This window comes from Neofelis nebulosa, chromosome 16, assembly GCF_028018385.1.
Source record: "Neofelis nebulosa isolate mNeoNeb1 chromosome 16, mNeoNeb1.pri, whole genome shotgun sequence".
NCBI lineage: Eukaryota > Metazoa > Chordata > Mammalia > Carnivora > Felidae > Neofelis > Neofelis nebulosa.
In genome coordinates, this window is record NC_080797.1 from 47296634 (window position 1) to 47324319 (window position 27686).

A 27686-nucleotide genomic window follows, 5' to 3' on the forward strand; every position below is an offset into this window, starting at 1 on the left:
TTGTGTTGGAGACAACCCAAAGGCTCCAGCCTGACTGCTGACAGCCCTTTGACCACAGCTCTGAATCCTTGTCCATGGGGTGGCCCTGGGGAAGAGGCCTGCTTTGGGGGGACTGTTTAATGATTTGCCAGCAAAGAGCAAGGCAAACAGACTGCTGGCAGCTTCCTGGATGCAACAGGAGAGTAGATTTTTATTCCCACCCATGGTGTAGCCTTCCAGGCAGGAGATAAAAGAAAAAGCGAAAGATGGTGTTGCGAGAGCCTAGAAGAGATTGCCATTTGGAGCTCAGCACTTCACTGGGTCTCCGTGGATAGTGCCTGGATACCTTGGCATCGGTGCCAGTTGGTATTTCCATCCTCTGAATATTTTAGTAGTTTCTTTTTTTCCCCACAAATATTTTATTTTTAAGTAATCTCTATGAGCAACACAGGGCTTGAACTCACGACCCCAAGATCAAAAGTCATGTGCTTTTCTGACTGGGCCAGCCAAGTGCCCCTATTTTAGTCATTCCTTTTTTTTTTTTTTTTAATATTTATTTTGAGAGACAGAGAGCATAAACAGAGGGAGGGGCAGAGAGAGAATCTCAAGCAGGCTCCACTCTATCAGTACAGAAGCCAATGTGGGACTTGATCTCACAAACCACGAAATCATGACCCGAACCAAAATCCAGAGTCGGATGCTTAACCACCTGAGCCAGCCAGGCGCCCCTAGTAATTCCTAATAGCAGCATCTCCGGGGTTCCTAGGAACTAAAGAGTAAGATATGTAAGTAGCCTCTTATGGCAGGGTTCTAGGAGTTAAAGAGAATGAAACCAGAAAAACACTGTCTTGGCCCTTAACAAATCTTTTACAAAAAAATTTATGAGCTGGGAAAGTAGTTTGGTTCTTTGATAAATTCCTTTTACTTTCTTCTCATGGGCCTTTCCCTATCTCCTTGGCTCCACATAGAAAAGAAAAATGGCACCTCCCCTTCCCCTGGGCACCAAAGAGTCCAACGTCTAAGTCCTACAGCTCTCCCCCTCTTTTTGCCCTCAACCTTCCAGCCTAGTCTTCTCTACTCTTCCTACTGGGCTTTAAGTCCCCAGAATTAAACACTTTCCCCCATTGTTCCCCTAAAGTGTTATATTCCAAATTCTTCTTCTTCTTTTCTGTAAATGTTTACTTTTGGGAGAGAAAGAGAGAGAGAGGGAGGGAGGGAGGGGCAGAGAGAGATGGACAGAGGATGGATCGGAAGCAGGCTCTGTGCTGACAGCAGAGAACCCGATGCGAGGCTCAAACTCACAACCCATGAGATCATGACCTGAGCCAAAGCTGGACGCTCAACTGACTGAGCCACCCAGGGACCCCAGATTCATTCAAAATTCTTAAATGACACTTAACGTCTTACAGTTGTATCAGTAGAGTGTCTGATTCTTAGATTTCAATAAAATATTAGTCCTTTCCTCCTCCCTCTAACGTAGATCCTGAGCTACTTCAAGTCAGGGACTAGGCCTTATTCATCACTTAGCAGAATGCCAGGCACACAGATGTGAAGAAAAAAATGCATGCATGTTGAATAAACAGATGTGAGGTCAAATAAATTTGGTGGTTGCCTTGTCATTTGATCAGGATATGCTTATTTTTAGATTTTGGCTTTCTCTTCAAAAACCTTCTGTATACTCCCTATAAGTTAAAGTTTTAAAGTCAGCTTTTATAGTATTTTTACCTCTTAGCAAGGGAGAGGTCACTTCCCTTTTATATCACACCTAAATCTCCTCCATAACCCTGAACAAAACTCACTTCTTTCAGGAAAACCTTCCTGCTTAATAACCCAGCCTCAGTTATTCTTTTATTGTCTTCCCTCAGTATCAATGTGCTGAGTTGAGCATAAGCCTTAAGGGAGAGAAAGCAGCCCCCCTGCCAAAAAAGGGAAAGGGCTCCTGCTTTCAAGAGACTAAAGCCTAACTGTAAATCTACAGCCATGCATACATATGTGCACACACACAAGTGGCTCAAGCCCATTTGTCCAACAATACACAGGGAATGTACATTCACAGGTCACAGCACATACATACTGAGCAAATGTAGAACGAATGGGCAGACCAACTTATTCTCGTGCTTTGTTTTCAAAGTGTTCTCTTGTCCTTTGGGCCCTTCTGTCTAATCTCCCAGATCTGATGGGAAGCTCCTTCAGGATAGGAACCGTTTAGAAACCATTAAAAACAGTTTTATTTATTTTTTATCCCTATAGTGTTGATTCAAAGAAACTCTTAGGCTGCCACACTGGCCTTAGGCCATGGTGCTGGCTGAGTGTCTCTGGTGAACTTCAGTTCCTACCAAGATTTTATGAGGACCCAGGCAAGTGATCTGCATGGAAAAGGTCTGGAAAAACTCAGAGTTGATTAACTCCCAATAGTACTCCATATTTTTTCTGAGTGGGTCAGATTAACATTAAATGAAGTAACATATTTAAATAACATTTTTCTTACCTTAAATGAAATGAGAGATGAATTATATTTCTTTCCTCCATCCTTAAATTCTTTAGGGTTGAAGTGTCTGAAGCCTGAATTTTAAAGACTTCAGTTGAGGAGCCACATGGGTTTCAGCTTCCCCGCAGCCTGCTCAGCCCTCCAGCCTGCTCTGGTCCTGAGGACGTAAGAGGGCCACCCCACGCCAAGTGTGGTCGTATGTTCAAATATTCCAAACATCCCTTGACTTGCTCTTTGTGAACTATGAGTTCTTTGTTACTTCCTAATTGCTCAAACCTCTTTATTTTTCTTGCTAAGCGCAGATGGTGAGAGATATGAAAAGATAATCAAAGTGCTGATAAATGGAAGAAGAGTCTTCTCAGTTATCAGGTTGGCTCTGTGGAACAGAAGTTCCTGTTTGCACTTCTCAGGACATTCGGAGAGATGCCATCACCAGACCCAGTGGGTAAGGGAAGTACTTGGAGGGTCAGGAGGGAGGGGAGCCAGACTCCTGAGTTGAGAGTTCACAGGGCAATGAGGATCAATAACAGCACTTCTGATTTGTAGCCGTTATCAAGGTACAAAGCAACACTACCCTTTGTCCTTTTATTTTTACTTTGCTAATGGAATCATTCGCCCTGAATTAAGACTATTATTGGCTTTGATGTTGCGCTGTATGTTAGCAAAGTGCTTTACAATCCTTCATTAGCTCTTTTATTCTCCCTTTATTAGTACCACCCATTTCACAAATTAGGTTGAAGAGACAACACAATGCATATTAGGCTTGCAACCAGGAACCCTGAATTCTGGGCATGGATTTCATGTACTAAATATAACAAGAGGAGATGTTGCTGACCATAGAAAGAGTCACAGAGTAAAGGAATAAAAGCATCAAAATTATAAAAGCCTTCTTGGGAAATAAACGTCGAGACCTGAAACTTTTACTTTATTTTGCCAGCAGTAAAACTGAGAGCTCTCACGAGTTTAAATGTGATCACCAAACACATCTTTAATAGGGAAACAGTTCTGGTTGACTAATTTCCTCCATAACAGAATTGAAAGAGAAAGGAAAAAAAGAATATATCTGAACCTAGTGGTGCCAGTTCCCCGAGAAAAGGGATTGACACTAAAGCAAGACAAATATCGCTGACTTAACTTCTGACTTGTGGAATATCCCTTCTTGACACTCTCCCTACTGCTATTCCTGACCTAATGCTGTTTTAGTTCTTCCACTTCTCTGACTGTCCCTCATTTGTTTGTTGCCTCTGCCTTCCTCTTTTCTTCTTCCTTTCATTTAAATATAAGCATATGTTCTCTGATTTCTATTACCTTTTTTCTGGGGTTCTTATTCATTCTAATATCTTCAATGCTAATTCCAAAATTTGTTTCCTAAGTCCAGTTATCCTGCACTATAAAATGCCTGTCACACATTATTTCTTTGAAGTCTTTCTGGTACTTCAAACTCCAATAATACCAAACCTACATATCATCTTCTTCCTGCACTCCACCTTAAACCAATAACCTCTCGTAACTCATCTGTTTTTGTTAGTGGTACTGTCATTAGAGACCCAGCCCGAGCACCTCAGAGTCATTATGACCCCCCCATCCTGCATCCAATCACTTAAACTCCTCTTTGGAGACCTATCTCTCTATGTCCCTGGAGTCTGAACCATTACAATAGGCTTCTGACTAGTCTCCAGTCTCTCAACGTTCTAAAGCTCTCCATGCATCTTTGCAAGAGCAATCCTCCTAAATACGGCACCAATCATATTGTTGTCCTATTCAAATACCATCAGTGACTCTCCACTGCCTTTTGAATTAAATCCCAAGCTCCTTAGCCTATCAAATCAAGGCTTCAGACCTCTCTGCCCTGGCTTTGGAATCAGAACACCTGGTTTCACATTTTGGCTCTGTCACTTGAAAAATGTGTGCAACTTTGAGTGGGGAGGCTAACCTCTTGAGTCTCGGTTTCTTTATGGATAAAAAAAAATACCACTACCTACCCAAGAAGATCATCCTAGAGATTAAACAACATATTTAAAGTACCAGCATCTCTTGCACTAAAAAAGTATTAATTCCTTCCTCTTCCCCTCTGCCTTTTCAACTTTATCTCCACTTCTCTCCTAAATGTACCATACTGCTTATCCAAACCAAACTGTCTTACTCTTCTCTCATGTTCTCTTGGAATGCCTTACTCCTATCCTGTCACTTTTTAAAATGCTACTTCTTATCATTCAAGGCAGCGTGTTTTTCTGTTTGTTCATTTTGTTGTGTTGTGTTTTGTTTAAGAGAGAGCGTGAGCAGGGGAGGGGCAGAGAGAGAGGGGGACAGAGGGTCCAAAGCGGGCTCTGAGCTAACAGCAGTGAGCCCAATGTGGGGCTCGAACTCACGAACCATGAGATTCAAGGGCATGTTTATATGCTACTTCTTTCATGAAGAATCTCTTTTTCCTCTGAAATGTCTCAATCACCTTGTTTGTATTTATTGTGTGGCACTTTTCACCTTCTGCTTTACATCCTTATCTACTAAATTGAGGGCAGAGATTTCTTTCTCTCCCACACAGTACAATGCCCTAACAATAGCAGGCAACCAGTAAATGCATGCTGAATTCACATTGAAAGCTTGTGCTTTTGGTCTCCCCAGAGTCCATTTGTTTGTGATTCATACTTCACACTGAGAACTCTTTAGAAACAGTCTCTGGCGGGATATCAGAATTTCAAACAACTTTAACAGAGAAGCTGAGTCAGTCTAGGATTAAGTTAAGTCCTAGCTCAGCCAACAGGAATTGTCTGGACCCTTTCCTGATTAAGATAGCATAATTTAGTAATTTGTGAGCTACAGAGCTCATTTGAATAAATTCAGATGAGAACATATCTGAGGAATAGGCAAGCAAAAATGCATGATACCTATAAAAACCAACCACTATTAGGTTGACAATGGCAATGACTTCACTGGTATAGGGAAAAGTCCCCAAAAGCCATCTGGTTTCACAGGTTTTGACTGTGGCTCAGCTACAAGGTATACCTTATTCTGGCTTTCATCCAATCCATTTCCTCTTGGTCCAGTTAGCAAATGGGTGGGTAATTATATGACATCAGCCACCATGGGGTGGCTGGAACATAAGGTGGCTTCATGGTGCCATATAATGCGGTCACCAAGTTTCTGAATCACCAAACACAGGTGCGTCGACCCTTCCCCCCACCACACCCCCCACTCTATAAAAATCACCCTATCTGATATTGCTGTTGACACAGTGACTACACTTAGGTCCTGGGCACTTTCTTTTGCTTCTTCATAGTGCTTGTTCGGGTGGGTACTTCCATGTAGCCTATAAATGAGTACTCACACTGCGGGAGTAATCACCCAGTCACCAGGCCATACTTTTGCCTTTAGGTAGGCTTACTTCAGAAAGTAGCAGCATATCTAATTGCGGAGTCCACACCTACATGAAATGCTTCAGAGGCTGAACTCCCTTCCTAGCAAAATACCTAACTAGCAGAGTTGCTGTCTGGCACTAAGTTTGATTCTTAGCCTGGACACTATCAGGCCTATTTCTGGAGCCATCTTTCTCACTAAAATAGCAGCTGCTACAATTTCTTCCCAAACTCTTTGTTACAGGGAAGATCAATAGTTTCCAAATGTTCCTTGTCAAGATATGGACAGTCACACAATGTTGCTATTGAGTGGATGCTGGATGGGTACACATGGAGTCTTGCCCCATGGGCACATCAGAGTGGGCCTGAAATATGGCCTCTTAGTTGGCAAGTGTTTGATGAACATCAAAATTATGTTTGATCCAGCCCATTGGTTATAGTCTTATTAGGGAGATAACACATAAATACAACTAAATGGTGACATAAAATGATGTATGACCAAGTGTCACATTGTGTGGTATAGCCCATAGGTCCTGTGGGTTTTGTGGAGGAGATGAATTAAGCTAGCCCCTAAGGAATTTGATTTGGGGATTCAGGATTTGAATAAGAGAAGAATAACCACATATGTAAAATAAGCAGGATCTGATCCACAGGATCTGTCTAATGGATTTTGGGAAATTCCCAGCTACAGCCTTGAGAAAACACATGGGGCCAAGTGAGAGGAAAAGCGGGGTTCTTGACCAGTCTCTCGCAAGTCTTCAAAGTAAGAAGACTTACGTAACTAAAAAATAGACCGGCAGAGATAGTTTAGATAGCTGAGGTAGGGTCAAATTGTGAAAGCCACTGAATGCTGAGATAAGAGCCAGACCTTGCTGGCATACGAGAAAAAGGAACCACTCCGGATTCTTAAGCAAGGGGATCTCATGATCAAAACAGTATTTTAAACACAATTTAGTATCGGAATAAAAACTATAATGGGATGAAAAGAAAACTGGTGGTAGGAAAACCAGTTAGAGAGCTGTTCCAGAATCTAGCATAAAATGATGAGAGCTTGAACCCTGGTGGCAACAGTTAGAAGGTGAAAGGATGAATCACAGAAATCACAAAGGAAATGTAGAAAGCACTTGCTGACACACTGAACCACAAGAATAAAGGAGTTAAAGGTTCTAAACCTGGAGAACTGGCGGCAGGTAGAAGGGGAATTGCATCAATCCAAAGATGGACATTGGAAAGAAATTAATTTTGCACAGAAGAAAATGAATTCATTCTAATTCTGAATTAGAGATGAACATTTAAATCCTATAGGCGATTTGAAATAAGAATCAGAGTTTGAGTGAAAAGACAGGACTAGAGACACAAATTTGCCAAATACTGTTTACATCTTTCAGATATAGTACTATGGATATAATATTGTAAATACTAAATTTAATGCATGAAAACACTTAGGAAAAGTTAAAACGGCTACGTAAGTGAATCCAATTAAAAGTAGAGCTTGTGGATGGGGCGCCTGGGTGGCGCAGTCGGTTAAGCGTCCGACTTCAGCCAGGTCACGATCTCGCGGTCCGTGAGTTCGAGCCCCGCGTCAGGCTCTGGGCTGATGGCTCGGAGCCTGGAGCCTGTTTCCGATTCTGTGTCTCCCTCTCTCTCTGCCCCTCCCCCGTTCATGCTCTGTCTCTCTCTGTCCCAAAAATAAATAAAAAACGTTGAAAAAAAGAATTAAAAAAAATAAATAAATAAAAGTAGAGCTTGTGGTTGTTGGTTCACTTGAACTATTCTCACTGCAAGAAATCCAGAAGAGATGATGCTGTGTAGCCTGCCACACTAGAATGAGATTCCACTCACTTAGCTTCTAATATCGCCTAATGTATGACCTAAAAGGTTCTATAGTTCAGGGCAGTGGAGAGAAGAAAAACAAGAACTCCTAAAGGCAAAGCAACCTCGGAATCTCCTCTTTGAGGATGATACAGAAACCAATCAAAAGCATTGGGTTTCATTCTCCTTATGTCATATTGCTACTTCTATAGCCCAGCTAGTAGTTTTTCTAAAAGTAAGCTCCCACCAGCTACCTGCTGCTTAAAAGTCAAAAAGTGTCTGCCAGGTGCCTATAGGTAAATGATATAGCCTTACTCTCTGCAAGTAGGACAAATTCTCTCATAACTAAGGGTTCACTTTTGGATATTAAAGCCACAGCCACTTCAACACAAGCTGTATGCTGTGCCCTATGAAGGCAGCTGATATCTGTTAAAGTCTTCATGGTTATAAAGCAGGCAGTAACCTAGAACAGTGGATCTCAAAATTTGGTCCTTGAGACCCAGCAGCATCAATATCACCTGGGAATTTGTTAGAAATGCAAGTTTTCAGGCCTCACCTTCAGACATATTGAATCAGAAACTCTGCAAGTAGGGCCCAGCAATCTGTATTTTAACAAGCCTTATTTTATTTTATTTTATTTTATTTTATTTTAACTTTATTTCATTTCATTTTACTTCATTTCATTTCATTTCATTTCATTTTATACAGAGAGGGGGGCATGAGAAAAAGAGAATATCTTAAGCAGGCTCCCCACTCAGCATGGACCCTGACCCAGGGCTCAATACCATGACCCTGGGATCATGACCTGAGCCGAAATCAAGAGTCGGATGTTCAACAGACTAAGCCACACAAGCATCCCAACAGGCCTTCTAAAACTGATTCTGATATACATTAAAATCTGTGAAGCACTGATCTAGAGGGACCAAAATAATTCTAGGAAGTTTCCATACTACACACATAAGGAAAACGATGAAGATGGGAAGTCAAAATTCAAGAATGATCATTTCCCAAAAAACAGACTATATTCAGGTAGAAGAGCAGGACTTCCTCCATTATTTCCCTGTCATATTAAACCTGTAAATGACCTCAGAATTAAGCAGGGCATTGAATTGGGTGGATCAGATAGCAAGCCACAAAACTTCCTTGTAGAAATGCCTTATAAATTTTGTATTTCTGCAATTCTACTGTATAAATGTGATTTAACACATCTTTTCCATTAACCACCCTCTTATTTACCATGAACAAATAACAATGCTGAGCAAATGGTAAAGAAACTTGGTTTCGTTTTCTCTATTATTTGTTTTCTTCCAAAGGATTTGATTTCTCTTTCTTTCTTTCTTTCTTTCTTTCTTTCTTTCTTCTTTCTTTCTTTCTTTAATATCGAGCTGCTTTTTTCTAGGAAGTAGGGGAAAGTGTTAGTCATCCTAGATAACAGAAAATGTTCATCATCCGAGATTGGGAAATCAGAAGCAGAGAACATCCACAAGCCATGCCTTCTCTTTTATTTTATCCGTGCTTCCCTCCCCTAAAGCTACATTCAGAAACAGTAAAGAAAATTTGGATGGTACGTCAGAAGCAAACCCCCAAATATGTATAGGAGACGAAAAGGTGATCCAGAAAGCTGAGCAAAACAGAAAATAAAAGGCGCGACATCAGAGCTTTCTAACTAATTAAGTCGTGAGGGCCCCAGTCAAGTTGACTATACAATACACCACCCTGGCTTTTTTTTGGAAGAACATTTCATGGCTCTATCATCTTCCTTCAGTTGAAGTAAATAAGGCAAATCTTAAGACACTGTTTTGTAGAGAAAAAGAGTCTGGTTGCTTTACACTTGGGATTCTGGTGTAAAGGGCAAAATCTGGAGCTTTGGTGCTCACCTTGAATATAATGAGTGTAGGGTTTTATTTCTCTCGTCTACTTAAAACCTATGGCCTAATCTAAATTTTGCTCCTGTGCTATGGAGAACAAACTGCTTCAGCAACAATACCCTAAAAACTAATGTAAATATCTTCAAAAATATTCATTAGGAAAGGGCCTTCCACAATTAACATGCTTAGAATAAGTTGTGCTTGATTTTCCTGCACCATCTTTCGGTACCAGAATACCACAGGGGAAGGCAGGTCTCATAAACTCTGCTTCTGCAAAATTCTATTCATCAGAAAAATTCTAAAAGAGGCTTAATGATTCCATTTACTATTTGCCTGGAACGCTCAAAATGTGGCTAGCAAAATGAGCAATTTAATGGAAAAGGCAAAAGAAAATTGATGAGAAACATGAAAGAAAATAAACCAATAAAAAGAAAAGTACTAAAAAAAACCTGTCATAGAATTGGAAGGGAGTTTCCCTAATCACTCCTGTCCATGTTGCTGTTCTTTCTCCTTTCTGTAAACTCCCACAGAAACTCACTGTACACCTTAGTTGGCACTTATTATAAACTCCCATGGTGGTAGTTATCTCTAGTATATATCTAGTATTATCTTAAGGTCTCAATTAGTAAGCACCTTGAGGGCAGGATGTCTGTTATCTTATGCTCCTTTGGGCCCTCTCCAGGGCCCAGCATTGTGCCTTTTACCTAGGGTCTAGTAATACTGAATAACTGTAAAGCTAATTCAAGGTATGGGGTATACTGAGGACCAAAGTTGGATTCAATTTGGAGCAAAGGGGAAAAAATAAAAAGGTAAATGGTGAGGTTGTAAAGGTTTCAGAACACGAATATGGGTAGGAAAATTGAGCTGAAGAATGAAATTTCCAATCCCAGATGATAATTCCTTCCCCCTAATTATTTCTGGTCAGGATTTTCTTTTTTTCTTTTTTCTTTCTAGCATCAGCCAGGTGAAGAACAAAAGGAAATTAATGATTTAGTTACTGCTCCAATGCTGAACGCTTTGGAAGTCAGTCAGTCGGAGCAGGCTCCATTGTATGTCCCTGCATGTCTCGGACCTTGGTGGCTGTGCATAGAGCACTATGGTTCCAATCGCCACAGTAGGGGCCAATATCGGACGCCTGGCTTCTAAGCAAGAAAGATGAAAGGCTTCTTCTAATGTAATAACTGACGGCCTCTCAGTGCCGTTTGAACTGTTTACAGACTGAGTTAACGATTACAGGCTATGTGTATCTTGGCCAGGTGCCCGAAATTCTTACCCACCCGTCAGATATTATCAAAGAACCCTTCCATGCCTGGCTGGAGTCCTTCCAAAGCACCTCACAGAGATGCCGACACAAAAGGAGGAGTGTTCAGAATGTGCTCTCTCTCCTGAGGCCAGGGCAAGAAAGTTAGAATATCAGGCATGAATTAGGTGCTGAGGGGCAGAGTTTCCAGGACTGCTCAGGACTGGGGAAAGGGTCAAGGTCAGCACGGAGTCCAGAAGAACCAGATTCCTCTCTAAGCCGTTTAGGAGGTGTAGGTAAGAGTCTTCACAGCTGGCATCTAGAGGTTGATTAGAGTAGGGAAATAAGACCCTTGAAATGAAGCAGAAATCTGCACCTACCACAGGACACAGAAGCCCCTAAGACATTAGATCTGTAAGGCTGGCTTTCCTATGGGGCAGCATACAGAGGGTGGATGGAAGTATATTGCTTTTTCTGAGAGTAATATACAAGTTGAAAAAGAACACCATCTCAAGACTAAGAAAGAATAAGAGATTTCAAAAATGACAGTAAATAAAGTTAAAGGGAGCTATGAAGACACCTCTACTGAGGTGAGTCCCAAGAGACAAAATGGCAGCTGTTTGAACATTAGCAAAATGTTTTTCACACAAATACATACAACTACTAATTATGAGATATAATGGAAAACTGGCTAGCTTATAACTGAAAAATAGACTTAACACCAAGAATGCCAGAAAAGCTTTCTGGAAGCAGCAAATATTAAAGAGAACTCAAAGCCAGTGAACACCAAGTCTAGTTATTATTTAACTATATGCTAGCTTATGGACTCCAAAGAAAGTCAGTAGGAATTTCTACTATTTCTTTATTAAGTAACTATTGGCCCCTGAACACATTTGAAAGTGGAATAAATGGCAGTTTCTACAACTAAGCCTTATAAATCTAAAGTCAATACATAAGACAGTTGCACATTCACTCCAGAACTACCATCATTACTACAACTCTCTCAAAGGGAATACATATCTTCAAAATCTAAGGAAGGGTTATATGGGTGGTTTTTTTTTTTATTTCCATACATGGCCTGATGAGGGAACAGACATCATATAACGTATCACAAAATACTCTCACAAGAAAATTTGGAGACAGTGCATGCAATTCATATTCTTCTATTCATACATAAATATAGTCATCATTATTACATTGTGTTTCCTTGAATTTCCTTTGCAGCCTCAACTAGATACGGTTGTTTTATTCTCCTGTCCTAACTTGCTGAGCAATGTTGCTATTATGGAACAACTATTGACCCACCCTGTGTGGTAGGGGATAGGCCATCATATTAGACTATCTACCTTGAGGTGGAGGCAAACGTGACATGACTATTTTGATTGCAGTGTAGATTAGGAAATTGACCTGATTTTTGAGATTCATTGTAATATTTGTATTTTCTACAGCAGGCCATACCCATGTGCATTTACTTGCACAAAACTTGAATAGAAACACAATTAGGTATTGTTGAGTTGCTTCAAAGAGCACCTCCAATATTCTCTAGACTCCTATCTAATGGGGATACTTTTCTCTCCTGGGGTAAGATTAGATGGAGTTCCATTTTATTTTTAGAATACAAAAAAAAAAGAATACAAATAAAAATACCGTTTGCACAGAAATCATAGAAACAATATGACCCAGTGAGTGGTAAGCTTGAGGGGTAAGATTACAAAAGTAAATCCTATCAGTTGATGTTGAATTTTATGAGGAAATTCCAGATAATCTCATAGAATATGGCTCCATACTCTTCTAGAAAATAGCCTCAAAGAAGGAAGAGAACATGCTTCCAGCCTCTCTATGTAGGTAGTTACCAATGACTTGATATCAGATAGAATAAAAAATCAATGCACTGGATACTGCGCAAATGGAAAGAAATAATTTAGAAAATTGTTAGGGAAACAGAAGAAGTCACACAAACAAGAACTCAGAGGATGAGGCTATTGCAGTTTTTAATATGCAGAAACAAGATAGTTCAACAATTCTCCTTATACTTCATGGAAGAGAGTACACCTGCAGTACTTACTCTGTACTGCTTACAGCCCTTGCTTTGTAAAAGAGCGGAATACCCAAGAAGTTCAAAGCAGGCCAACAAAAGGGTAGAAGGAGTTGAGGAGATGATTCCCAGGGAAGGATAAGAGCCACCAGATGAACACTTTAGAGGATACCAGGAAGGCTGTAGTGTCACCTCTCTAGTAATTGGACTGCTCCAGATGCACTGGTTCTACTGGAACATCAGCTGTGTCTTTCAATTTTAGGAGTCTTGGGGGTGGGGGGATGACCCTCTTTCATCCTCCCAACTCCTTTCACCTTCAGGGTTGTGAAAATCTGTGGAAGCACAATGGTTCGGCTATTTTACAGATATTCCACCTTATCTAGAAAGCTGAAACTCCACCACAGCGTTCTCCAAAGTGGGGCATGGTGCTGTGCAGGCAAGTATATCAAGAAGAAAACAAAGTTCTTTATCAGTTTTCCATATAATAGGTTTACTTGCACAGATTGACAATATATGGAAAATAGATAAGAAACACTGATTTCCTTCTTCACAAGATTACTACTACAACCTCCATGCCTTCACTACTTAGCAAAACTAGCAAATATTAAATAGGATCTGAAATTCCTTTGAGTAAAAATATAAGGTAAAAGTTCTGAGGCAGCCAAATGGTCTGTCATAGCATGACCTATCTATCCAAAGATTATGGAAACAATATTGTCAATATGAGGCAATATAATGTGTTGGTAGGTTCCTAGTTTCAACATACACATGACTCAACTATTTCTGATCAGAGCTCTGGGTCCATGCATGGTAAGATGCACCCAAACCTACTATCATAGCAATACCATGAAGTTATCCCTTCTTCATAAAAGATAGTTTATTATTGTGTACACTTGAACTCCTAGAGATATCCACAGTTCCCTGACAAGTAAATCTATTATGGCAATGAAATCAGAAAACTATGAAACACAAAGATCTGAGAAATATTCTTTTGGAAGAAAGATCATGTAACTTAGTCCCTCACCATAAATATCAAGTATTAAACAAACTCAAAAAAAAAAAAAAAAAAAGATTAGACCGGTTCTGCAGCTTGAGAAAGAAAAGAAATGTGGTTTCTCTAGCTAAAAGTTTTCTAGATGATGCAGGAACTGATGCTTAGAAACTACTTTCTAAATAAACTGCAAAGGGATGACTATAAACATTTCATCAACATATTATAATAAAATTCTCTAGGAAGCTGCTTTATCATTAAGGATAGAGAAAACCACAGATACTGTGATTTCAATTCTTCTCTTTCATTTTCTGTATTTTGTAATTTTCTCTAAACTCTGAGCTTTCATTTGGTAGGGAGGAAAAAAGGATTTTTTTTTTCTGATGGGAAGACACTGCTGTCAGCATGTATGTAATCTGATGTGCAGCTGTCTGTTAATGCTGCCTGCAGAAACTATATCCAGAGGAACAATAGCAGCAACACACCAATTTATTAGACAAAATTATGAGTGAACCTATACGGTGAATCGGGTGCAGTACATGGCATACAGAGAAACAGGCCTGGTCGTCAAAATCCCAAACTAAGTAAGACCAACGTGATATGGAGGATACAAAAGTGATAGCAAATTTTCATAGTGAGAAGAGACATTTGATTTGACAGTGGGCACAGATTCTTTAATGACCCCAAAATGAAAATGAGAGAAAAGAAACAGGACCATTATGTAGATAAAAATTCTTAAGGAGATAGTCAACAAGAAAGAGAAGAAAGTCAACCCCAACATCCTGAATCTGAGACAAGGCTGAAACAAAGCAAAAGACAACACTTTGGGGTTAGAATTGATTGCTTTCTGCTAAGTAAATTTAACTGAAAGACAGGTATCAGGGAAAAGGGACACAGAGGGGGACTGTCCTAAGGTTATCCAGTTTGCCTGTGACCATCCTCTCAATAGGCAAAATTTCAAAAGCCACATAAGTAATTTGCCTTTAGGGTCTCCAAAGGCAACTGTTTTCAGAGACCAGTCTAAGGTTCGCATAGAGGAAGAAGCTTCCTATAAAGGATGGAAAATAAGTATTTAGAATATATACATGTGTTCTATATTCCATATACATGTTCTATATATAATATAAATAACATATATTCTATATAGAGCATATACAATATGTCATTTATAAGGGTGCCTGGGTGGCTTGGTGGGTTAAGTATCAGACTTCAGCTCAGGTCATGATCTTATGCTTCATAAGTTTGAGCCCAGCATCGGGCTCTGTGCTGACAGCTCAGAGCCTGGAGCCAGCTTCAGATTCTGTGTCTCCCTCTCTCTCTGCCCCTCCCCCACTCACGCTCTTTCTGTCAAAAATAAACATTAAAAAATATATTTAAAAAGATAAGACTGTAAATAACATTTAAAAAATATGTCATTTATAAGTATATCTAATACATATTATTCATTCTAATCTAAACACTCATCTTCAATTCTTCAAGTGTATATACACATAAACACATATTTACCATTATTAGTAGTTTCAGGGTGGCTAAACATGCTGTTAATTTCAAATAATTTTATTTTTTAATTTTATTTTTGAGGGAGTGTGCGCACGTGTGTGCGCATACACCCACGCACACACGCTCGCGCCTACGCGCGCGTGCGCATACACACACACACACACACACACACACACACACACACACACGCACGACGGGGAGGGGCAAAGAGAGAAGGGGACAGAGGATCTGAAGGAGCCTCTGCCCTGACAGCCCCATGCGGGGCTTGATGTGGGGCTGGAACTCACAAACCATGAGATCATGACCTGAGCTGAAGTCAGACACTTATCCCACTGAGCCACCCAGGTACCCCAATTTCAAATAATTTTATATTAGTGGTTGGCATAACGTATACCATCCTCATATCCAATTTTCTATAGAATCTGTTGAGTCTCCTTTGGTTCTGATGCAAATATTCAATTCTTTTTTCTACATTTCTTTGGCAAAAGCTAAGCTTGGAAATACAGAAACCTGTGTGTTGTATAGATGCATAAATTGGGGTGGGGATTGAAAAAAAACCAAACTCAACTGAAAAAATTGAGGGGAAAATATATGTGTGTGTATAACCATTTTAAATCTAAAACAAAAAAACCCAACTCATCAACTAGGGTTGTCTTTTCTTTTTTTTTTAGCAACACATAGCAACCCCACAAACTCAAAAGGAAAGACCAGCAGCATTTAAAAAAAATTGAGCATTAATTCTACTCAATTCTCAAATATAGCTGCCAATCAGGGAAGAGAATATTCTGATTAGCATGAGTCCTTGAATACAGAAGGCAGAAAATAAAAGTTTGTGATTTATTTAGCTTGCTAAGGACCAATTTAATCTGTACCAAACCCTTTCCAAAATGTTTAGTATACTTTCCTGCCTAAATACATTATGCTGAACATAATATAGCCTTTATTTGGTATCTTTGGTATCTTCTAACACTATAAAGATATCATTATGATCATTTTTAGCATGAAATAATTTATATTCTGAAGTATAGGAGATTGGCTGAACTTATTATGGTGCCCCTAGGAAATTCTTGTATTATTTCTGGAAGTTCTCATATTATTTGTTTTTTATATCCTTTCTATCTGCTTCTTCCTTTTAATTTATCTCTAACTTATAAGCACAATACAGAAAAATATCCCAGTTTATTTAGTAATTATTGTAGTTAATGAAAATTTCCCTATAAAACTCTGGTTCTAAGGAATAGAATTGGAAATAAAAATTCAAATGATCAGATATTAAATTAAGTTTGCCACCAAGATTGCCAAACTTGAACAACAAGGTATCCAAAGACAGACAGACACCTACTTACTTTAAACACATTTTCAGACATTCGACCCATAGAAATGGAGGCTAGCAGTCATTCATTGTTAACACCCTATTACTTAGGATCTCAAGACTTTGTCCAATAGCCTCAATAAATGTATAAAGCTATCAAGAGGCAAAGGTCAAAAAAGGAATCAGGAACATCAAAAAATGCCGCTGGAAGTGACCCAAAACATCACATGCTGGGTTTTCCTTTGTAATGATAATAACAATGATACTGAGTGTTTATCCATGCCTTTATTTCAAAGAGCTTCAAATGCTTTACAGACCTCTCTCACTAATCTTTATTAGGCCTCGGGAAGAAAACAGCTTTCCCCAAGAAGTCTTTTTTTTTTTTTAATGTTTATTTATTTATTTTTGAGAGAGAGAGAGAGAGAGAGAGAGAGAGAGAGAGCGCGAGCGAGCCGGGCGGGTGTGCTCATGTTTGTGCACACACAAATGAGGGAGGGGCAGAGGGAGAGGGAGACACAGAATCTGAAGCAGAGTATCTGAAGCAGGCTCCAGGTTCTGAGCTGTCAGTGCAGAGCCCAACACGGAGCTTGAAGCCATGAACCGTGAGATCCTGACCTGAGCCAAACCAAAGTCAGATGCTTAACCAACTGAGCCACCCAAGCGCCCCTCCCCAAGAAATACCTTAAGAGAAGAAAGACACTTCTCAAAACCAACACAAGAGAAAACATTTGCCCTCTCCATCATCCCCATACACACTTGTCTCCTGACTCCCACTATATTGCACTATGATTGAAATGGATTATAATACCATGCAAGTGTTTAAAGTATAATAATGGTAATTCAGTTGGTTTCTAAAAGAGTTATAAGCCACATGTGTTTAATCACAACAAGGAACAGGCAAGCAGAAAAGATGAGAAACCCCATAATTACCTTTATCCCATTATTTACCTATTTTGGGGGTAGACTTCATAAAGTAACTGCATGGAATACAGATTTTTCCATAGTGCAGAATATTAGTCTCTGAGATGCCTCAAAGGATATCTTTACCCAAAAATGATTTCCAGGCTACAAATATTTGATAGGTGCTATGCTTAAAACTGTTTATTCTCATTTTGATCTAATACTTCTCAGATGGGGAGCTGGGAGTCTCAGGGACCTGTGGGATAATTTCCAAGCAGGCTTTAGAACCTTATCTGCCAAGCTTCAAAGAACAACATGTTGGGACCAGCACAGTACAAGTATAATGAACTGGGTAAATTAGTTCCCTTCTCAATCCTGAACTCCTTTCCTTCTATCCCTTAGAAAACAACTGTAAACCTACACAGGAGGCTGAGAGCTTCAGCATTCTGAGCAATCATTTCACGGCAGCAGCAATAAAAAGAATACTCCAAAATTTCCAAAAGGGAAAATGTAAGAGTAATATGTATAATATGGTTCTAGGATCCCTCTGATGCTGAGAAGTAAAAACTTAGAAAGTAGCTGTGTTGTGTTGTGTCAGTGACCACCTCATTGGTCCTGGAAGGAACTTAATGGGCTCACCAATACAGAACAGCCACATGTACAAAGGTCCAGGGAGGGCAAGTGATTCACCATGGCACAAGCAAGGCCATAACAGGACTTAAGTTCCCACCCTAGAACATATATGCCATTAGTCATTCTCTAAGCCATTAAGGCTACCTGCCACTACATTATGGTAACATTTAATCAGCCCTTTAACCCACAAATTTTGAATCTAAAGCTTTGTCTTTTTAGTCACATAAAAAATATAAATAGTCTTATACTTAGTTATTTCAGGATAATGCCAAATTGAATTCAAATAGGTTAACTGAGCTTAAATCCATAACCCTGAAACTTCATATTTCTTAACAGTCATTAGGTGAATAAGAAAGAGCTCAAGTCTAATCACTATTAATAATAATAATAATACCCTACATTTGTAATTTCCAAAGACAATCCTCATTTCATTTCAGGTCGGCAAACTATTACTATTATCCCCATTTTAACCACGAGGATACAGACTCAAAGAAGTTCAACAATTTTCCTTAAGGATTAGAGCTGTGATTAAAACACAAGACTACTGAGAACTCTTTTTACTGTGAGATGTTGCCACTCATTTTAGAACACCCTTTATGCCTTATTATATTATATCATTATATGTGAATACTGTGCAAAGAGTTTGGTGGGTGTGTTATTTTCAATGATCTGATTGGTGACAGAAATTATGTTCTTAGGCCAGAAGGCCTCCAGTTATACGTAAAGTTAGAACATAATGAAGTAACTCTACCCTAAGCGAACCCAAAATACACGCTGATAATTCAAAAGGAAAATGTCCTCATCATGGAAGTTAGATGGCCTCCAAAACAATTACCTAATCAGAGAGCATTCACCTGGTGACCCAGAGGGTGACTTACATTTCTGGGAGATGGAAAGAGCAGCAGGGACAAATGGTAGCTTCTTCTCCCGGCAAACACTGCATGGTGTTCTGACTTTGGAGATCATGTTCCTGATCTCTTTTAGATAGTTCAAATTCTCCTTCATGCTTAGCAGAGACATAATTGTGCAAGGCAATTTCTACACATAAATTACCAAATGATTCATCATCATTGATAGATCCTGACAAAAATCTTAAAAACCAGTGAACCAGAAAGTTACATCTCCTCCATTTGATAAGTAATAAAATAGTCACTGAATGCAATACAAAAGACTACCTTAGATGTCAATGGAGAACTATTACTAGTGTCCTCCTAAAATTGGGACATCCAAGTTTTGGGGTATATGTACCCACTGTTTAGGTGCCAAACGCTATAGTTTCTGGGTAGAGTTTGGCTACAGGAGAAAACCAGATCTTCTGGTAGCGCTGACAAGGTAGGTGCAGCCATAAAGAACTTGACTTTTGATTCCATAAAGAACTTGACTTTTGATTCCATTGTCTCTGGCAGGGCAGGTGGTTTGGTAGAAGTATGGAATCCTGCCAGACAGGCTCCAACTCAAACTTCCCTTTAGAAAACAAAACAATAAAAATGGAAACAAAATGCCAAATCCTGTTCCATACCTTTGCTGCAAAAACTAGGGCATTTCATATAATAATATTAATTTAGTTCCAGTACATATTCAGCTCAGGAGACATCAGATTATAACAATGAAGAGTTGCAGGTCAGGCTCTTCCCTTTGGTTCAATTCCCTGTTCCCCTATATCAACTAAAGGGATATTCTTGTATTTCAGTGAATTTTACCCATATATTCTTAGTGTAAAAAAAAAAAACCCAAAACTATAATCTAATGTCTGCATTGGAGTAACACAGGGAAGTTAGTTTAACACTGCTGAGTGGAATAAAAACCTCTGTCAAATCCTGCCTAACCTATACCTCCTGACTTACCTTTCTAGAACAAACTAGTGCATTTAAAATTTTGTGAGAATGGGCAGTTGATGATTCCTTCAAAGAAACTGTCTTCCTCTAAAAACCTATACAGCATATTCGTTTAAAACAGAGTAAAAACATAAAGGATTGTTTTTGGTGGCAAAGATAGACAACTGACATTTTTACCAGGTTTGTCTTCAGGACAAGCCTTTGTGATTGATGATGTAGGCTCCTAACCACAAGGACACCACAAGAAGTTTCTGAGGAAGAGTGCTCAAAGAATCCTTGTTGGGGCACTGGAGCTGCCACTATTGGAAACTGTGAGCATTTTTGGTGTTCCTGGAATTCTATTTCCAACCACTACTTTGTGGTTGCAATGAAGGGACAGAAGAGATTGGACGTCTCCTAGACCAAATACTCTCTTCTGTTCATAACCACAGAGCGAAGATTAAAATAACAAGAATGTACTTTGCCCAGGGCATAATTCTGCCTAAATCTGTCCTATCCATCACTTTATTTTTTTCTAATTCTTGTTTTTGTTGTTGTTATTCTGCTTTAGGAAGGAAAGTCAGATAATTTATAACTGGATTCCAGAAAAGCTTGGAAAAATTCATAGACTCAGAGGATATTTAAGAAGGAGCCCTTCAGTCGGTTGAGCATCCAACTCTTGATTTCGGCTTAGGTCATGATCCTAGGGTCATGGGATCCTAGAGTCCTGCATCAGCTCCTCACTGAGTGTGGAGCCTGCTTAGGCTCTCTCTCCCTCTGCCCCTATCCCCCACTCACACTCTCACTCTTTTTCTCTAAAAGAAGGAGGAGGAGGAGCTGCCATAATGTCTTAGAACAACAGCCTACAAATGTCCCAGTTGCAAGAACCAAAATATTAAATCAATCATTGCTCTGACCCAGAAAATAATTTCTTAAAGTTACAGTGTTAATTCTCCCTAGTACTTAACATGGTTGTGCCAAACAGTTTAAATCCAGAAGTAAGTTCCTCCTTCATTTACCTGCCAAGACCTGAGTTCAGGCCCTCGGGGTGCTGAGGTTTTCCTTTGTGAGAGAAAATGACATCATCAACACCTCGGAGACAGCAGAGAATGCAGGGAATGTGGCTCCCAACATTGGTGATATCATCAACTGCCCTGGGAGAAACCCCAAATTCCCAAGAGTTGAAGTGTTGAAGGTTAAAAAAGATTTTTGTTGTTGTTGTTTCAAGTTTGCCAACAAATGTTCACGTTTCCCAATATCAGGTTTTAAAAGGGCAGGTGGAGTAAGAGTCTCTCTTCCAGTAAGACCCTCAAGAACCAAACATACAGGAATTAAGTCCAGATAGAGCTATTCAACTCATTTGTATCTTACCGGGGCACATCCAAACAAGGAAGAATACAGACTTAGTTATATTAGGCTCTCTCCCAAGTCTGAGATGAGTATATTCTTTGGGGGGCCTGCTAATGTTGCAAGTTTGCATGCAAAATAAATTCGAGGCATTCACATAATCCCCCAGTCTCCTCCAAACTTTCTTTGATGTCCAACTAAGGACAAGGATCTTTGATTATAAAACAATTTCTTTGGTTGGAAGAAAATTCTTTGCAGGGCGTGAACAGCAGGAGAAAGAAAAGATTTTTCTGAAGTGCAAACTAGTTGGAAACCCCCTGGGGAAAGAATCTGATTCCCAGTCTTTGAGAGGACTGGGCCTGCCTGTACAAGCTGCCTCTGCTGCAGGCCTCTAAGAAGGCGCTTTTGTGTCTACTGTATGGCCCTCAGTAACAGCACCGCAGCCCTTCTCTTCTTTTTTTGCCAGCGGAAGTTTTCCAACTCTGAGGATGTACAATGCAGAAAGTCACGGTTTAATAACAAGGCATAGTTACTAATCAGATGGCCCCATTTCCACTCCTCCCAGATGCCTCCAGATGCTTATATACTAGAGCTCTATCCCACAGCCCCACACATGAACACCTACCAGCTGCTCTGAAAGTCTTATTTCTAGTGTAATTATTTAGCTTATCTCCAATAATTCAACTTTACCAAATATTTTTTTAATTTTTTTTAAATGTTTTTATTTATTTTTGAGACAGAAAGAGACAGAGGAGCGGGGAAGGGGCAGAGAGAGAAGGAGACACAGAGACACAGAATCTGAAGCAGGCTCCAGGCTCCGAGCGGTCAGCACAGAGCTCAACGCGGGGCTCGAACTCACAGATCAGATCATGACCTGAGCTGAAGTCGGACGCTTAACCGACTGAGCCACCCAGGCGCCCCCCTCCCAAATATTTTAGAATCAAGTGCATCATCCTCCTTTACTACTATGGTCCAGACTGGCTCTAGGTTATACGTGGCTTTTCCAAGCCTTTCCAAAGGTTCAGATTCACTTAGATGTAGGCTCATGATTGAAGTCAGTGTGGTTTGATCACTGAGACACCTTGATGAAGAATTTAGAATAAGGGTCCTCAATCCACAACAGATATTTTAAAATCTAAATCTCCAGAGAAAAATTCCTTTTTGTGTGTGTAACTGAATGTAAAGACAGTATAGGACCAGAGGACCCAGAGTGCACCTGAGTCTGACACTTCGTTTTGCTACCAATCTGTTGTGTGATTTTAAGGAATTTGGTCAGATTTTTGTACCACCTACAAAACAAATTTTATCTCAGGGAAGAGAAATCAATAAGCAAGTTACATGTCTCTTTAATACAATAAGTCTATTTCTAAAGTAAACATAAACTCTCAATGTTTAGAGCTGGAAAGGATCTTAAAGATTATTTACTTACCCGACCAACCATACCCCAACAGATGATAGGTTTCACAACTTACTCTTATTTTTTAAATGGTCATGAGGCACCTAGGGACTTTGCATAGTTACAAAGGGGACAATTGCACTCCACATAATCTCCAATGATCAAAATATATGATGTATAACCATACAGTTTACTAACTTCAGAGCAGGTAATAACCTGTTGCTGCTGTCATAGCAGATATGTACATTCTTCTAGAGTTAAGTGTCTACATTCCTCATATTATACTAAAATCACAACACATTTTAGAGAATGGAAATAACAGATACAGAGGACTAAAGTCAATAATTTTTTAACATCTTGGTATTATGAACAAATTTTGCTGGAGGTGCCTGGTTGGCTTAGTCGGTTAAGTGTCCAACTTCGGCTCAGTTCATGATTTCGTGGTTTGTGGTTCAAGCCCCACATTGGGCTCTGTGCTGATGGCTCAGAGCCTGGAGCCTGCTTCAGATTCTGTGTCTCCCTCTCTCTCCCCCACTTGCGCTCTGTCTCTCTCTGTCTCTCTCAAAAATGAGTAAACGTTAGGGGCGCCTGGGTGGCGCAGTCGGTTAAGCGTCCGACTTCAGCCAGGTCACGATCTCGCGGTCCGTGAGTTCGAGCCCCGCGTCAGGCTCTGGGCTGATGGCTCGGAGCCTGGAGCCTGTTTCCGATTCTGTGTCTCCCTTTCTCTCTGCCCCTCCCCGGTTCATGCTTTGTCTCTCTCTGTCCCAAAAATAAATAAAAAAACGTTTTTAAAAAAAAAAATAAAAAAAAATGAGTAAACGTTAAAAAAAAATAGAAATAAATTTTGCTGAATAGAGATGATATTCAAATATTCACCTTTTACATGGTATTTATTTCTTCTTTTATGCAGTTATTAAAGAATTAAAACTGAGCTACTGAGATTCTCCATTCAAACAGAACTAATACATTGCATTCTGTTTAAAGCTAAATGTTCTGTTTTAATTTCACTACAACTTAACAGAAACTTCTTGTACATTTTAGAAAGACAGTTTGCGGGGCGCCTGGGTGGCGCAGTCGGTTAAGCGTCCGACTTCAGCCAGGTCACGATCTCGCGGTCCGTGAGTTCGAGCCCCGCGTCAGGCTCTGGGCTGATGGCTCAGAGCCTGGAGCCTGTTTCCGCTTCTGTGTCTCCCTCTGTCTCTGCCCCTCCCCCGTTCATGCTCTGTCTCTCTCTGTCCCAAAAATAAATTTAAAAAAAAAAAAAAAAAAAAAAAAAAAAAAAAAGAAAGACAGTTTGCAACTTGAGAAGAAAACCATGGTGTTTAGTTCAACTAACTAAAGAAAATGTAGCATTTCTAAAGAAAATGCTACAGATGAGTATTATACATACAGGAATATTTACACAGACAATATTATAACCTATATTTAACTGATAACAGTAAAATTAGAAGGTATGATTGTTTGGGTTGTACTTGTCCTCTAGCTTTAAGCCACTTGAAGTTGTCTGGGTTAAAATTTTGTGTTTTTTGTTTGTTTTTCCTTTGGCCCTAGGGGACTGTGAAACAGAACTACCACAGTCATTTGAAAGACTCCTGAAAGAATGAAAATCAGCACTCTAGAGCATCAATGCCTGAGCCTCTTGCTTGGCATTCATCTCATACTGGCTTCTGCTGTTCTCCCCCGATGGACTAGGCTAGGGTCCCATGCTTTGTACTCCTACAGGAACTGCCATAGTGTTTGGTACGCACTAGGAGATCCATATTATAAGACACTGAGAGACTCCAGTGCTGCCCCCAGTCTGGGTACGGTTCTTGGCCTAGATTTCATAAGAAGCCTCCACTGCTTTGAGGAGACAATCCAGGTCAACAGGCCATGTGGTGCACAGTGACTCTACAGCAGAATAAATGACATAAGCACCATGTGAAGTAATGCTAAGTTGTGGTAAGATACTTTATGTTTGTTCACTTATTTTAAAGTATGCCTTCTGGTTGACTAGGGATCAAAGAGGAGAAAGACTCTATGGCAGTTTATAATATCTTCTTAATGGAATGCTCAGGGGAAAATCTCTGCCAACATCTGCTTTTTAATCTCCTTGCAATGACCCCCTAAAAAGTTTAAAATAAATAAATAAATACGGTTTGCTAAAAATGCTGGCCAGTAAGATATGGCAGTAGATTGGCAGCTCCTTGGCAAACTACTAATCTGAGTCTATTTCTTCATCTGTAAAATCAAATGATTGGATTAGGTGTTTTTCTAGCTTGAAATTTGCTGGTTATATGTTATAAATGGAATAGGCTGCCCTTCTGCCCTTCCCCTCTCCAAACTGTATTTTACCCTAGGTATGGAAAACTGAATAGGACTTAATTCTAGTGTAAGTCCAAAGAAGTATTTCACCAAGTTTAAAAAAAACTGGCCACAGAATTGTAAAGTCAGATACCTATATGGTTCTAGATAGAAGATACAAAAATTAAAGGACCTAAAACCTAAAACCTGAATCATGTAAAATATTTTTCTGAGTGGCTAATTCACAAGACTGTACACAAACTGTACTTTTTAGGGAAAAAAGAATGGGAATCCATAATCAGTTTTTAGGAACTAGCAAGATAAATAGGCGTAAAACATAAGGCCTTCAGTCTCATCCAAATTATTCTACAGAAATAACAATAGCAACAGTGTTTCTCAATTATCATATATTTAAATATGCATAATAGTAACCTTTTGATATATAAGCATGCACGAAATTGACAGGCATATGATAACTGAATATGCTACTTAAATTACAGTTATATTATGGTTGATTTCCATCATAACAGAAGTATCCTAGATTTAAAAAAAAAAACATACAGTGGTCTTGAAGATAGTTATATTGCTGTCTTAACTACCACTGCTTCAAAATCCAGGGATTTGATTTTTTTTTTTTTTTTTTTTGAGTGAGAGACAGAGAAAGAGAGCATGAGCGGGGAAGGGGCAGAGAGAGAGAGAGAGAGAGGGAGGGAGAATCCCAAGCAAGCTCTATGCTGCCAGCATAGAGCCCAATGCGGGACTTGAACCTGCAAACTATGAGATCATGACCTGAGCTGAAATCAAGAGTGGGACGCTTAACCAACTGAGCTACCCAAGCTGCCTTCAGGAATTAGAATTTCTAAAGAATCTAATGTCCTATCTCCAAGGAAAATGTGAGCCTTGTGTTTATAATTCTCAGGAAAAAAAACCCTCTAACTTAAATCATTTTTATTATTTTGGTGTTCCTGAATTTGCATATTAAACACAAACTCTTACTAAAAAGTATCAAAACAAAATGTATTCATGAACTGTAATGTTTAGAGCCCAGACAAAAATTAGAGTATATAAAGTAGCTTAGCAAGAATAAACCTTTTTAAGAAAGATTCAAAGTTTTCCATTATAGCAAATTTTAAGGGCTCAAAGAATTCTACCCTAGGGTAGAAGTGAAGCTTAAAGGATAGAAACCAAAAAGTAGAAAGTAACCAAAGTTAGTGTTACAGCCTCTGTTTTTTGAATTTAGTAATCAAACGGACACATACAGCTACAATTGTTCTACCTACATCAAAACAAATCAGTAAAATATCCTTCATTCTTATGGACCTTTTAGTGAAACCACCATGATGAAAGGGTTGTAAGCATTTCTTGAATTGATGGAGTTTCACTTAATATTTGGAAAGCACAATTCCTTCACTAAATAAACATGAGCAGATCTTTGTCATATGCCAATTTTTACATCTGAGGTAATCTTAGGCCAACCTTCTTATAACTGCCTAATAATATTGTTGTCTAATTGACTTCAAGTAATACATACAAATAATTTTTTTAGTGTTTATTTATTTTTGAGAGAGAGGGAGAGAGAGAGGAGTGGGGGAGGGGCAAAGGGAGAGAGGAGGACAGAGGATCTGAAGCAGGCCGTCAGTTCAATGCGGGGCTTGAACCCACGAACCGCAAGACCATGACCCGAGGCAAAGTCACACGCTTAACCAACTGAGCCACCCAGGCGTCCTATAAATACTTTTTAAATTAAGTAAATTGAGGGTAAATTAGTTTTGAGAATTTGATATCATTTCTTGAAATAATAGGGATTGTTCTAGGATAGCAGCCATTAATCTGGAGTCCTTAGATCCCTACATCTCAAAGATTCAACTCACTGAGATTTTATGCAAAATTATATGTTCAAATACATGTAGTCAGCAATTTTTCTCAAATCCTCAAAGGGGTCTGTGGCACCAAAAAAGGATAAAGAATCACTGTGTTAGGGTAGCTCAAAACCAGAATTGGGAATCACAAGCTTAAGGATTAAGAAGGTGAGGTCCTTTGGATATACACCAATATCTGATAATCACAGATTTAAAGTCAATATCTCAATAAATCTTTCTTGGAAAATCAGAATTTCCTAAAAAGCAGATGTTGAGCTATCTATTAAATCAAATAAATGTTGTGTAAAAATACTGTGTAAAGGAGCACCGCAAATGTATTGATTATAGCCATGTTTACAATTTGGAAGAGGCAATCAAGGAGCTACTATGCTGTCTATAAGTCAGAGTAAAGGAATAGAGCATGTTCTTTCAAACCAAAAGCACTCAAAATAATTGACCTCACAGTATACTTAGAAATGTGATGACATAATAAATCTGTTTTATCCTAAAGTTATCTCCCAGCTATTAGAGTTACTTAGCACCACCATCATGTTCCTTACATTTATTCAATAAATGTTTATTGAGTACGTATTATGTCTAAGGCACTAAGTATACTAAGGCATTACTCCCAAGAATATAGCTCTGAACTAAGAAGACAAAAATCCCTACTTTCACAGAGCTCATATTTCACTGAGGGGGCAGAGACAAGTACAAAAGTAAAATACTACAATATGTTACATGGCGATAAGTTTATAAAGAAAAACAAAGCAGAGAAGGAGAATATGAGCCCCAGAGGGAATAGGAAGAGCCCTTCAGAATAGGATGGTCTAGGAAGACCTCACTGAGAAGGTGACATATTTGACACTTGGGGGGGGG

General features: G+C 39.4%; 1 protein-coding gene across 3 annotated transcripts in view; it reads right to left on the minus strand.

The window, feature by feature from the left end:
- Positions 1-27686, minus strand: part of RNF43 (ring finger protein 43) — a 70829-nt gene that overhangs the window by 34873 nt on the left and 8270 nt on the right. The window contains exon 1 of one of the 3 annotated variants that reach the window (XM_058706008.1): positions 2468-2958. The exons of the other annotated variants lie outside the window; for them this stretch is intronic. The gene's annotated coding sequence lies outside the window, so the exon portion shown is untranslated. Of the gene's footprint in view, positions 1-2467; positions 2959-27686 lie in introns of those variants that run through there. 3 annotated transcript variants of the gene reach the window in all.